This window comes from Amblyomma maculatum, chromosome 3 (assembly GCF_055883805.1).
Source record: "Amblyomma maculatum isolate TAMU_Amacu chromosome 3, ASM5588380v1, whole genome shotgun sequence".
Taxonomy (NCBI): domain Eukaryota; kingdom Metazoa; phylum Arthropoda; class Arachnida; order Ixodida; family Ixodidae; genus Amblyomma; species Amblyomma maculatum.
The window spans coordinates 202,679,457-202,691,817 of NC_139346.1; the positions used below are offsets into that span (position 1 = coordinate 202,679,457).

The 12,361-nt window shown below is 44.2% G+C and overlaps 1 long non-coding RNA gene across 1 annotated transcript in view; it reads right to left on the reverse strand.

The window, feature by feature from the left end:
* The window catches only part of LOC146197452 (uncharacterized), a 52,675-nt gene extending 40,813 nt beyond the window's left edge, over nt 1-11,862 (reverse strand). The window contains exons 1-2 of the long non-coding RNA XR_014705667.1: nt 11,679-11,862; nt 954-1,032 (exon numbers count right to left, since the gene is read on the reverse strand). This is a non-coding gene — a long non-coding RNA (uncharacterized LOC146197452). The remainder of the gene's footprint in view (nt 1-953; nt 1,033-11,678) is intronic.
* Between the last annotated feature and the right edge of the window lie 499 nt (nt 11,863-12,361).

The window sequence follows — 12,361 nt, forward strand, 5'->3', positions numbered from 1 at the left end:
TATTCTAGAGCCAAGCACGTCATGACCAGGACGCATACAGAATACATACGCAAGGATAGAACAATCTACGCGTTTCATATTTCAAGCTGGTCAACTAACATGGGACTGCTGCTGCTCACAGAGATAAAGAAAATTCATCCCTCTCTTCTTTTAAGGGGGAGAAGGAAGGACTAGTAGGTGGCTGCCACGGAAAGGTGAAAGATTGTGTACCTAAATACTAGCAAAAAAAAAAAAAAAAAAAGACGTAGCGGCGATTACTTCTAAACATGAAACCATTCCGCCAATTGTGTCGACTGGCTCTCATGACGCCGCGGTTAATCCCATTTCACGGATGCACCCTCAATTCACTGCGCTTTCACGCTGGGGGATTAGCCGCGACGTCATGAGAACCAGTCGACACCATCGATTGGAGGGCTTTCTTCTCGGGACATTTGTCGCTACATTCCGAGTTGTATGACTATCATCAATTAAAAATAAAACGTGCGTGTTGATGCATTGTGCATGTGAGTGTGTGGCTGTGCGTGGTAGCTCACAACGAGCTTCTTACGCTGCAGAATTATCACAGTTGATGGAAATTAGGTGCTCTCAACTTTTTTCTTTTTGAAACTCGAGCCCCTGAGCACACTGCAACTAATCCTATAGACGGCCGGCACCTTTGCAAGACGGCTTAGCGGTCTGCTTGGGGGATTGCTGATACAGGTTTTCTTATTGGTGTTGTCCAGAGTGTCCGGTGTATAACAAATATGTTCCACATTTGTCTCCGTAATCATCCTGCACCGTCACGTCCCTACTTAAACGAGGTCAGAAAAGACGAAATCAGACATGCGCCCCTACACTTCCCAGCACTGCTCCACGCACTGAAGTATATACGAGCACCACTAATCGAGAAGAGCAAATAAAGAAAAGACGCGGTGGCACGCTAGAATAGAAAAACACAAAACAAAGAAACTCACTGCTGGTGTGCGCCAGTAGCAGGAATGTCGCATTTGCACAGGGAAAACAGGAGAATGGGATTCAGGACAGGAGCCGGCACTAAAAAGAAGAAAAAAAAAAAAGTTCAGATCTGGGTAAAGAAAAAAGGGAACTTTTCAGGTGTTATTTTTAAGGCGGTACAAAGACGGTTGTTGTGCACAACGCAAAACAGCAGGCATTTGACGATGTCCTAAAGCAGGGCACTTCCCGGCAAGGCTGCGTACAGTATATATGCACAAGAATAAAACCAGCCACGCGTTGCATATTTAAAGCTGGCCAACCAACATTGCACCGATGCTACGCGTATACTGAGTGGGCTCTGCAAAGATCACAGAGACGGGCCTTGTGCATCCACAATGGGGCCAGCGAACCAGTCCCTCAGAAAACAGAGGGTATTGGAGTATTTTCCTTCAGACACTTCGCAACTGCATACATATGGCAGTTTATCGGCCGCTTGCCTGCCTTTACGTCTCTTACGCGTTGCCAAATCGGTGCAAAGGACTCATTGCGGCTGCAGCGAGTTTCTGCGTGCACATTCTGCAGATTTATTCTGTCAATGAACAAAACGACGTGCTGGAAAATTTTCGCTCTAAGTATACTTTGCGTACCTCTATCTCGATTGCGACAGATTGAAAGTAGTCTCGATGAAATCGACAAGTAATATGCCTTACAAAACACATACCAAAAACAATAAACAGAGGAAATGAACACATAAAAATTGTTGACTATAATGATACAAATATATACAGACAATAATCAACAATGCCAAACGGCAATGAATACGTATTCCCTAAAATAGAAGTTAGCAATACAGTCAAATACAATGAAGAAATACGAAGACAGTACGCGGTACAAGCCGTCAGATAGAAATACACAGTTTAATGTTAAAATATCAATTACAAAAAACAAATGCTGTTAAGGAGACACTGACAGAATTAGAGAAGAAAAAGCGCAAGTGAAGTAAACACAAAAGGCTGGAAAGTGGAAGTTTTAGGCTCAGAATACAACGCTACGAAAACCCACCGTGGTGATGAAGCGGTTATGGCGCTCGACTACTGTTCTGCCCAAGCATGCGGGATCGAAAGCCGGCCACAATCGCCGCTTTTCCATGGAGGTTTAAAACAAGGCGTCCATGTGCTGTGCGTTGTTAGTGCACGTTAAAGAGCCCCAGGTGGTCGAAATTTCCGGATCCCTCGACTACTGCTTCTCTCATAGCCTGAGTCGCTTTGGGACGTTAAGCCCCACTAACCAAACCAAACCAACGCTACGAGCATTCAATATAAACGAAGAACAAGTTTAGGCATATATCAAGGTGAGTACAAAAAGAATTAAAAAACATTTGCATTCTGTCCAAAGTGGAGTGGAAATGCAAAAGAGGAGAAACTTAATTTGATTGATTGATTGATTGATTGATTGATTGATTGATTGATTGATTGATTGATTGATTGATTGATTGATTGATTGATTGATTGATTGACTGACTGACTGATTGATTGATTGATAATCTTTATTGGATAAAATTGAATTCCCTCGTGTTCTATCGCGGAACTCGCAATAGGATGCACTCTAGGAGCTGAGGGTACAGAATGTGGCCAGGACGGAGTTTGTACAAGAAAACTATATCTGCCCTCACACGACTGTAGTGAATGGAAAGAAGATGCAACAAGAGTTACTCCTTGTGGAGCGAGAACTGGAAGCTGTGCACGAGAAATGGTGTTGATATATGCGTAAAAACATTTTCTGTACTCTGTCGACTTTGTCACAGTTCGATCTGCAAGATTCGATTTGCAAACAACAGACGCATGCTCCCGAAGCGGCAAGAATACGGGCAAGTACAGAAAGGAAGGGGGTACAGAACTACAGTCCGCAGAGCAATGCGTTTAGTATCAGAGGAGAAGCTGAGGGTCTACCTGTTTATCCATTTCAGCATATAAAATACGCACGTCGAAAACAAGAACGAAGTATGCAAACACACACACACACACACACACACACACACACACACACACACACACACACACACACACACACACACACACACACACACACACACACACACACACACACACACACACACACACACACACACACACACACACACACACACACACACACACACACACACACCAAAAGGTTGTTGTTCTTAATAAACTAGAAGATACAATAAATTAAAGATGCCCCAATAGTATGCGGTATTCTTTACGGGGATTGAATACCCCCCCCCCCATATTACATATTACAGTTCATATTACAATTGGTAATGTGCGCGTGTGTTGTGTCTCTTCACTTGTGTTTGTGTTTGTTGCGCCACATTTCTGGATATTATGCAGCACCAACTAGCCCCTCAAGCCGTTATTTTGAAATACTACCTTAGTCATGTGTGTGTCATCAGAAGATATCCTTATTATATTACCCCCTTGTATTTGATCTACTTTTGTCTTGAATAGTGTTCCTGTGTGTATAATCTTCATATTGTTATAAATGTTTAGCAATCCATATAGTTGCACTGATGGAAATATCTCATTAATATGTATTTCATTTTAGTTGTACATTATGCTATGCTATCGTATAGTGTCAATGTTGTGATCCTGTTAGTTTTACTTTTACAGATTTCTTGTTTATGTGCATTACTTCCTTATTATGTGGTAATATGGCTGCACTCGACTGCAGAGGGACAGACGCCTTCATCAGGCGCCAAAGTCTTTAGCCTCTGCCCCTGCAGCAGATGCCAGCTGTATTTGATCTTATGAAATAAAAAAAAAAATTAAAAAAGTACACTGAAGTAATTAGTTTTTTCAACCCTGGCCAACAGCATAGAATTCGCAGAAGAGAAGAGAAGGCTGTGCGTTTTACGAGTAAATGAGACAACCGTAGTGTGGAAGAATTGAGAGTTCGAGCAGCAGTTAGAGAAAGGAGATATGCCCGATTGCAACGACAAGCAATCTTGAAAGGAATGTATTAACTTGAATATTTTTGTCATCAGCACAAAGAATAAACGTCGAGTTCTTGAAGCAATGTAGTAGTGACAATGATATTTAGTGATGATAGCGGTAATCTATAGTGATTGCAATGATGATAGTTGGTGATATTGATGATGATAGCTAATGATAGTTGAAACGATGATAATGGTGGTGATGATGATTATGATGCTAGTTGGCATGGTGATAGTGTAGCGATGATGAGATGAAAATTGGTGACTGATGATTGCTGATAGTGATAGCAAACACAGAAAAGGAGAAATTAGGGGAAAGAGAAAGGTAAATGCTTTCGCATTTCTGCTCTATAGCAGACTTAAGCGCAGTCCTGTAATTTTTTTTATTCGCTTTCGGCCCGCCGTGGAGTGCTGTAGGTGAAATGGTGCAGCAAATACTACTTATTATTTCAATACTAATGTTGCAGTCTCCCGCCAAGTTTGATCAAGTCGAAAGAGCATTGAGACCAGGCTTCGCAGCGCATGTCTCACGTTCTCCCTCAATATAAGCACAACGGTTGGTCGACAGACGGTTGACATTTTTCGTGACGCCTGACACGCCGACTCTGTATTAAAGGGGAAAAAAAAACTGTTGAAAAACGGGAAATGGAGCGCTCTAAATAACGGAGAACGATTGAACCGAAAGATTCGGGTGCAGCAATATTTTTCTCGGAGCGCCAGCGAAATCCCCCTCATTATACGCCAGTCGCTCTCCAGCCAAGTGTGAAATCTATAACGTGTAGATTTCAGATTCAGGCGCGAAGACAAAAGAGAGACACTGCCATGAGGCATCGCTGTAGCCCCTACGGAGGAATCGATTCGCGATTGAGAACGACGTTTTTCCGCAGGCCCGTCCGACAAGGAATCGTCTTCGGCGGCACACACCCTCCAACACCGGCAATCCTCCTCCCCCCTTTCTCTCCAACCATCACACACACACTCCGCTTCCCTTGCCTTTCTTCGCATTGCCTTGCCAATCGAATTCTCTTTTGGTGCAGGGTTGAAAGTGGAAAAGAAGCGCAGTTTCTGGCTTTTTATCTCTTTTTTTTTTCTCGTTTATTTCGGAATATATACCAAACATTTCTGACTTGAGCCTTGAAGTGAAAGCAAGCGTTGGCGCTTCATCTTGCTCATATCTCCCCCTGTTCTATCTCGTAATCATTCTACAAGCTATTTTCTGCTGTTAGATGTTTTTTCTCGCCTGCTCCTGTTTACGGGCAGTTAATGCAAAAAGAAATAAGAAAGGCCAATAGTAGCACGCGAGCTGCCGTTGAAAAGTCGCGTAAAGCCGTCAGCCTCGCTGAAATTTGGCTTCTACTTGTTCGCGTATGCACAACTGTTTTACCACCCTGTATGAATCAACGTACTCAGACGATAGTGTCTCTAACGTTTTTCTGTGTCCTAAATCTCTATTCTCTATATATAAAAAAGTATATTCGTTGTGATGTTAGGTTCTAAGCAATTTAACGCCTTCCCGTAAGATAGATCTTAATATCTGCCCCACCCTCAAATGCGACACTGCAAGCAATAATGTCAATTAGTTGTTAAGACTTCACGACCAACCGCTTCGGCGCTACCACGGCGGTTGGCGGGTGTGCGCTAGGCAGTTGATCACAACTTCATGACAGTAGGTGAAAGTTGCAGTTTAATGATGTGCTTGTACTTCGGCATGGGATTTCATCGACTGTACAGTCGGCCAGCCAATTAAGCCGACCCCAGGTCAGCCACACTATGCTCTCCTGGTTGGGAAAGATGGGGTTTATCAGAGTGAAACCAAGGACTAGTTGGTAGTTAGTCAAAGATCAAAACACAATGCAGCGCACAAGACCGGACATCACTGGGAGATAAGCGAAATCACAGGGGTGCGGGGGAATGACTGGAGAGCGAGTGGGCATTGAACGAGACCGTATCCACTATATCTAACGCCCTCAGGGACTGTGGTGTTCCGCTGCTCAGATCCAAGTCATAGTTTTGACTCCTCGCATTCCTTCTTTTTCCACCTCCTCTCTCACACTCTGCGCTAGTAAAAACTAGCGTGGAAGCAAAGTGCATGAAAAATCGCACGGATGCTAGGATAGCGTTGTGGATGGGCAGGTCGCGCAGTGTTTGTAGATGAACGTGATAACGTTTCGATCGCAGAATGATTTTCAGATACATTTTATCGCTGCATTTTTGAGTGTAAAGTCTTCAGCAAATCTGCGCGCTGACGTCTACGCAAGGAGCCACCATTTCTTAGAAACTATTCTCGCTCTGTCGCTGGCACACCTTCTGAGTCGAGCTGCAAACGCAATTTTTCTGCACTGTCTGAAAAAACAACAACAACAAAAAAAAAAAAAAAGGAAAGCATTCGACTTTGGGCTTCAACCCTCGAAGGGCGCACGTTGCTCTTGGAATGCGAGGAAAACGAGACTGCTGGCCAAAACCTCGATGATTCTTCCGGCACTCGAAAACTGCGAAAACGGCGAAGGGGAGAAAGGCGGTTCGAGTGAGCTGTAGCGGGCCCATCATTCAAGGTGAGTGGCGGCGACGGCGGGCCGCGGTGGTTTTCTAAGAGCGCTTTTACGACCGACGGGACAGCAGCAGGAGCAGCGTTATGCCTCACGGTGGTGAGCCCAGCACGAGGCCCATCACAACAAGATAAAGCGAACAGCTACATCAAAAGAGCGCAATGCAAACGAAGGTTCAAAGTACTCTCAAGCTCGGCACCGCACTGTTAGGCTGCCCCGGCAAACAAACGAGAAATAAAAATATGCAATATAAAAAATAAAAACAAATTGAAAGGAAGAAAAGAAGAGAACACAGAAAATTAGCATTCCTCATTCCATCGAGGTATGCGCGTGTCACTCCTTTAGGTGCTGTACAGTCAGAAAACGAACATGTTGCCCGAAGCTCCTCAAGGGTTCATAAGGTTGGAAGATCGGCTAACCTCCACGCTGATAAAACAGGCTTTTCCTGTAGCTCCGTCCACTACAGTGCTGCGGTGGTTTCTCCCCATGTACGGACGGGGCGACAATGAACTGGAAATCCAAAGGTGATTACAGTTTGTCGTGTCATATTCCACAACTGTATACGTGTGAAGCTGACTTGTCCGCTATCGGCATAAGATATTGATTAGGGGGCCGCCTGTATTTCATTTTCGACGCCTCTGTCAGAAAACCCTAGTCTATCTCAATTCAAGAGAGTAATGTTATTGTTGCGGCTGCTTCTAGTGATAAGAACGACGACATCGTGGAGCAGGATATTCCTCGTTTAGAGATATTTAATCGTTCTTCAAATTGAAATAATGTGAATGTTGTTAGCATTTATCCAAGGTCTCCACTAGTATTTTTTTTAGTCCCGCCTACGTTAATAATTATTCGGCATCAAATAATTAAATTTTTTAAGTATTGTTTTTAAACGCTATGGTGCAAATAGGACAATTTGCGACTGCAAAGAAAATGGTCCACCGAGCTGCTTCCAGCAAGGTAGCCTAACGTAGTCTTTGAAGGGCGAAAACCTAATCAGCCCAATTAGGCGAAAGTCAGTCTGGCGTTGTTGTTGTTGTTATCATCGAGAAACACCGGTAATAGTAAATATGGCGTCGTCGTACGACATCACTAACAGACCTTCATGTCGCTCCAGGTTTCCCCGCTTTATATCAAAACTGTGGAGCAACCTTTCTTTGCGCAGTGTTCCGGTGCGCGAGTGAATAGCGTTGTTTCGTTCAAGGCGAGCGTCTACTTTTTAGCTAATCACTCGCATTAATCAATGTAAGGAATCAATGTTTTTAGTTTACTAGCGCTGTGCTTCCCCACGCGTCAAGAAATTTAGAAAAATGCGAGCGAGAAAATGAAAGCAGCAGGAGTAGACAATGTATGAACAGGAAGTGGCAACAAATAATTTATTTCTTTTATTTCTGCATAAAGCGAAAGTGGCAGCCGATGCAAAAGGCTGAAAAACCTGACAATGCCCAAGCACGATTTGATAGTACAGTGAAATAATACATTATCAATCTAAGCATGCATAACCTAACACAGATACTAGACATATATGCCACAAAATATTTCGTATCGCATTTGTTTCGCGCAACCATTATTTATCGAAGTGCAGCGTCCACGGTGATGTCATATTATTTCATTTTTATTTAGCATCCATCCGGTAGTCAAGATGGAAAGTAGTTTACAATAGTGATTAAAAGCCGATGATGTGTGTAGTATACGTCCAAATTGTATGCCTTAATTGTAAATTTAAACGTTCACCAAGAAGCGAGACAGGTACTGAGTCTTTCTTTCTGCCAAACCAACTAAAGACGTTTTGACACATTTCAAAACTCTGCATCCGTCTCGCAAGCCATGGCCGGACTCGAGCGGCGGCGGAGACATGCGCGCGCTACCGCCTCTCAAGCCATCCAGCAAAACAATGCCAAACAGTGCTTTCGCACGTCTCAGTCGGTTCAGGCGGAGTTAAACCCTGGCTAATTTATTTTTTCGACAAAAATATACCACGCGACAGTGCGTTCAGGGTGCCCGAATGCGCGGACAGCTGTCATAGCTGTAAAAGAATGCTAGCGCTCTCATCCGCGATATTGTGAAACGGTGCCTGATTCGTTCCTTCGATGCTACTCACGACAGAGCTTCGCTTCGTCGTCGGTGCGACCTCTGCTGCAAGTGCAAGTTCTTGAAGGTATCTCTCTATAGTAGTATGTATTTGCAGGCGCATGGCTCGATTTAAGGTTGGGGGATGTGGGGAACGATCTCCTACCGTCCCCTGTAAGGTCATCATCATCATCATCATCATCAAAATCTTTATTCGTAAGGATGACCTGAGGCCTAAGGAGAAGCGGGTGGTTGAGGGCGCCAGATTCCGGCATGAAGTCTAGCAGCGCACTAAGCTTGCACTTGGCATCGGTACTGGGGGCTGCCCGTCTTCGCATGTATGTGGTGAGCAGATGTGTAGCGAACTCGGAGGCTCGCCAAGCCAGGACAGGTCCAGATCAAGTGCTGCAGGTCAAAGGAGTCAGCAGGGCAGTTGGGGACACCGATCCTGCTTCGGAGACTCGAGTCAGTGCGTACACTGTCCAGTGTGTACACTGCACCGGCTTGCGCCTTGTGATTGAGAACTTGGGCAGGTTGAGAAAGACCGGAAGGAATCGGAGAAGTAATGTCGGGGACAAGGTCACCCACCTAACCTGCAAAATCTCAAGACAGACGCGAGACCCGAGGCTTTGCAGGTTAGGTGTGTGGCGGGTTCGCTTTGTGTTGCCTCGCCTCACCTTATAACCTAAATAGCTTGGTCGACAAGAACACTGGACATCTCGGCTCATTCGTGCCGCAGGCATAAAGACATCTAATTCCACCAAAGCTATCGTGCTGCAGAGCATTCTGCTTATCATATATAGTACGTAAATGTACTTGAGAAAAATCATTTTCAAGAACACGAAAAGGGAAACTGCACCTGCTTTAGATTTCGATGAGTTCCGAGAGGTCGAACTATCAAAGTTCGCACTTTGAAGCGTGATAAATATCTTGGCGCTAGGATTTCAAACAGTAGCGCATTTAGGGATTAAAATCGCGACGGCTATTTACCGCGACGTGTGGGGACGCATGATGATGCCATTGACATTTCCCACATGTAAACTATTGGTTTGCAGAAGTAACAATTATGCTATCGAAACCAAAGCTCTAGAAACGTTGTTTGATGACATCAGAAAATGCACCGCAGGAAGTTGGCGAAGGCAACGAAAATAAGAAATATTACCGTCCATGAGGTCATCACTGAGCTTCTCCGAAAGCCTTGAGTGCTGTGAGGAGGAGCTCGAGATTTAATCGTCGATTACGCAATCAATTTGAACGCTAGCGCAAAACCACTTTGAATACATTGCCTACAGCCTGAATAGATTTGAATCCCTGAGTATCGTGCAATTCTCGAAAAATGATGCAGCTGTCCTTTAATGTTAATTTTTATCATGACCGATATATGAAATAATAAGATTAAGAGCTGGATTGAATACCACTGCACCACACAATAAAAAAAGATTACAGGACGGAGTAAAGGCTATTTACTAATTAAGTTATTGCCGATTGCACAGCTAGATATATATATATATATATATATATATATATATATATATATATATATATATATATATATATATATATATATATATATATATATATATATTCTACATTGTTTCCTCTGCATTTCTTTTCGACCACTTCCCTATGAAATGCCTGTACGGCCCTGAGGATTAAGATAAATAAATAAATAAACCATCCCTTGCGTTTTCCCATGAAATGCCAAGAAAGTTCGTACCACCCATATACCGGGTGTCCAAGGTAAGTTTAGCCAAGGATTAAAAAAATAAAACATTTGAGATAGGGCAGAGAAACCGCTTGTATACAGCTGCTAGCCATCTGGCGCACCACAGGCATTTTTTTTTTATTTTGCAATTAACTGATTGGTAATTAAGATAAAATTTCTAATTTACTAACTACAGCAGTTAGAAAAAAATTGCGATTTGCAAACTTGGAGAGCACCTTCTGAAATCCTCTTTCCATTTATTTCTGAAAATGACAGCCTCGTGTATATCGTTTTTTCTAAGCTTTAAAGAAAGCCCGTGAAATACAACGGCCGCACTCGAGGAAGAGCGCGCTAGCGTGCGCTCTCCCTCGAGACTGGCCGTGGAAAAAAAGAAAAAAAAAATCACGTGACTGGCGCATTCGTGCGCCACCATTGTGATGCTATCAACCGTGATTTGAGTGAACGAAATCAGCTGTGCCGTGGCTTTACGGAAGCCGTAGCAGCGGCAGGCCGACATGTCTGCTATGGTTTGTTCGTCCGCTTTAGGCAGTCGGCGCATGTGTCGGTGCAAGTTGAAGCGAGCTGCTCTAGGTGGTGTTGGCTCACCGCGCTGCAACCATCGCCAACATATCAGTCTACCGCTGGGATTGAGCTGTCCAGTAACAGCCACAGCTGATTTCGTTCATTCAAACCACTGTTAAGAGCACCACCATCGTGGCGCGCTAATGCGCCAGTCACGTGATATCCTTTTCTTTATTATTATTTCGCGGGCTTTCTTTAGAGCTTGGAAAAAAGATACACGCGAGGCTTTCTTCATCAAAAATAAATGGAATGGGGGTTTCAGAAGGTGATCTCCAACTTTGCAAATCATCTTTACTGTCTAAAGGTAATAGTTAAAAAATTTGAAAAAATTATATCCTTATTACTAATTAGATAATTGCAAAATGAAAATACTGTTCGTGGTAAGCCAGATGGCTGACAGCCGTATACAAGTGGTTCATCTGGCCCACCTGAAATGTTTTATTTTTTTAGCCCTTGGCTAAAAATACCTTGGACAACCGTTATATGGGTGGCACGAACTCCGCCTCACAAAGCACAACACAATGCAAGGGCGATCTGGACCTGAAATGTTTTATTTTTTTAGCCCTTGGCTAAAAATACCTTGGACACCCGTTATATGGGTGGCACGAACTCCGCCTCACAAAGCACAACACAATGCAAGGGCGATCTGGACCAAGCATGGTGGCATGCACAAGTCGATTGTCATTAATCATATTTAATAAACAAAATACAGTATAGCGTCTCGTGTAAGTCAGCGTATAGTTACAGCAGTCAGGGTCGGAAAGCTCGGACGCACCATCGGCGATGTACTGCGTAAAAATTTGCACAAGCTGACACTGAAGCAAGAATGTGCATGTTGACAAGCACAACCCCTCAGAAAACGCGCGATACACACCTGCCGCTTCGGCACTGTCGGTCCGCTATCAGCAGGGAGGAGATGCTGCGCAGCCACGGGGTACAACGTTTGCACGGCGCCAGCCCTCAGGAACCGCTTCGCTCGAATGACGAAGCCCGCGAGGTACGCCGGGTTGCACTCGTCGCTGCTCAGCTCGAAGTGCGGCGAGCTCTTCATGCTGTACTTTCTGGGTGCCCGAGGCCGAAATGAGCCGACGCACAAGGTTGCGTTGGTTATCTCAACTCAAAACTTCGCACACTACGTCAGAAAACTGCGCGATGACGTCACGAATACAAACTATGGTTCTTTCAGTGACAATCAATGCACTAGCGATAGGTCTAGAGTGTGGGAGCGAGCATTTACACAAACTTTAAAATAGGATTAAAATATTTTCTAGACCTCCCTTGGGTTTACTACTTGGCTGCAATGGTCTTCGCACAAAAAGGAATCATAGGACAAGTTTTGCACGACCTTATTTTTGTGTCTCTACCGCTTTAAGAGGTACAGGGTCGTCCACTTCTAGCTAGAACACGGTCACTGCTTTTAAAGCAACATTGTATCTGATGCAGGCAGATATCGATGCAAAGCGATGCAAGCACACAGAGACACGGATGTGCTGCTTCACATGGCCAGCCACTTTAGAGAACTGCGTGGCCGGGTCGGATGCAATGACACCTTGAAAG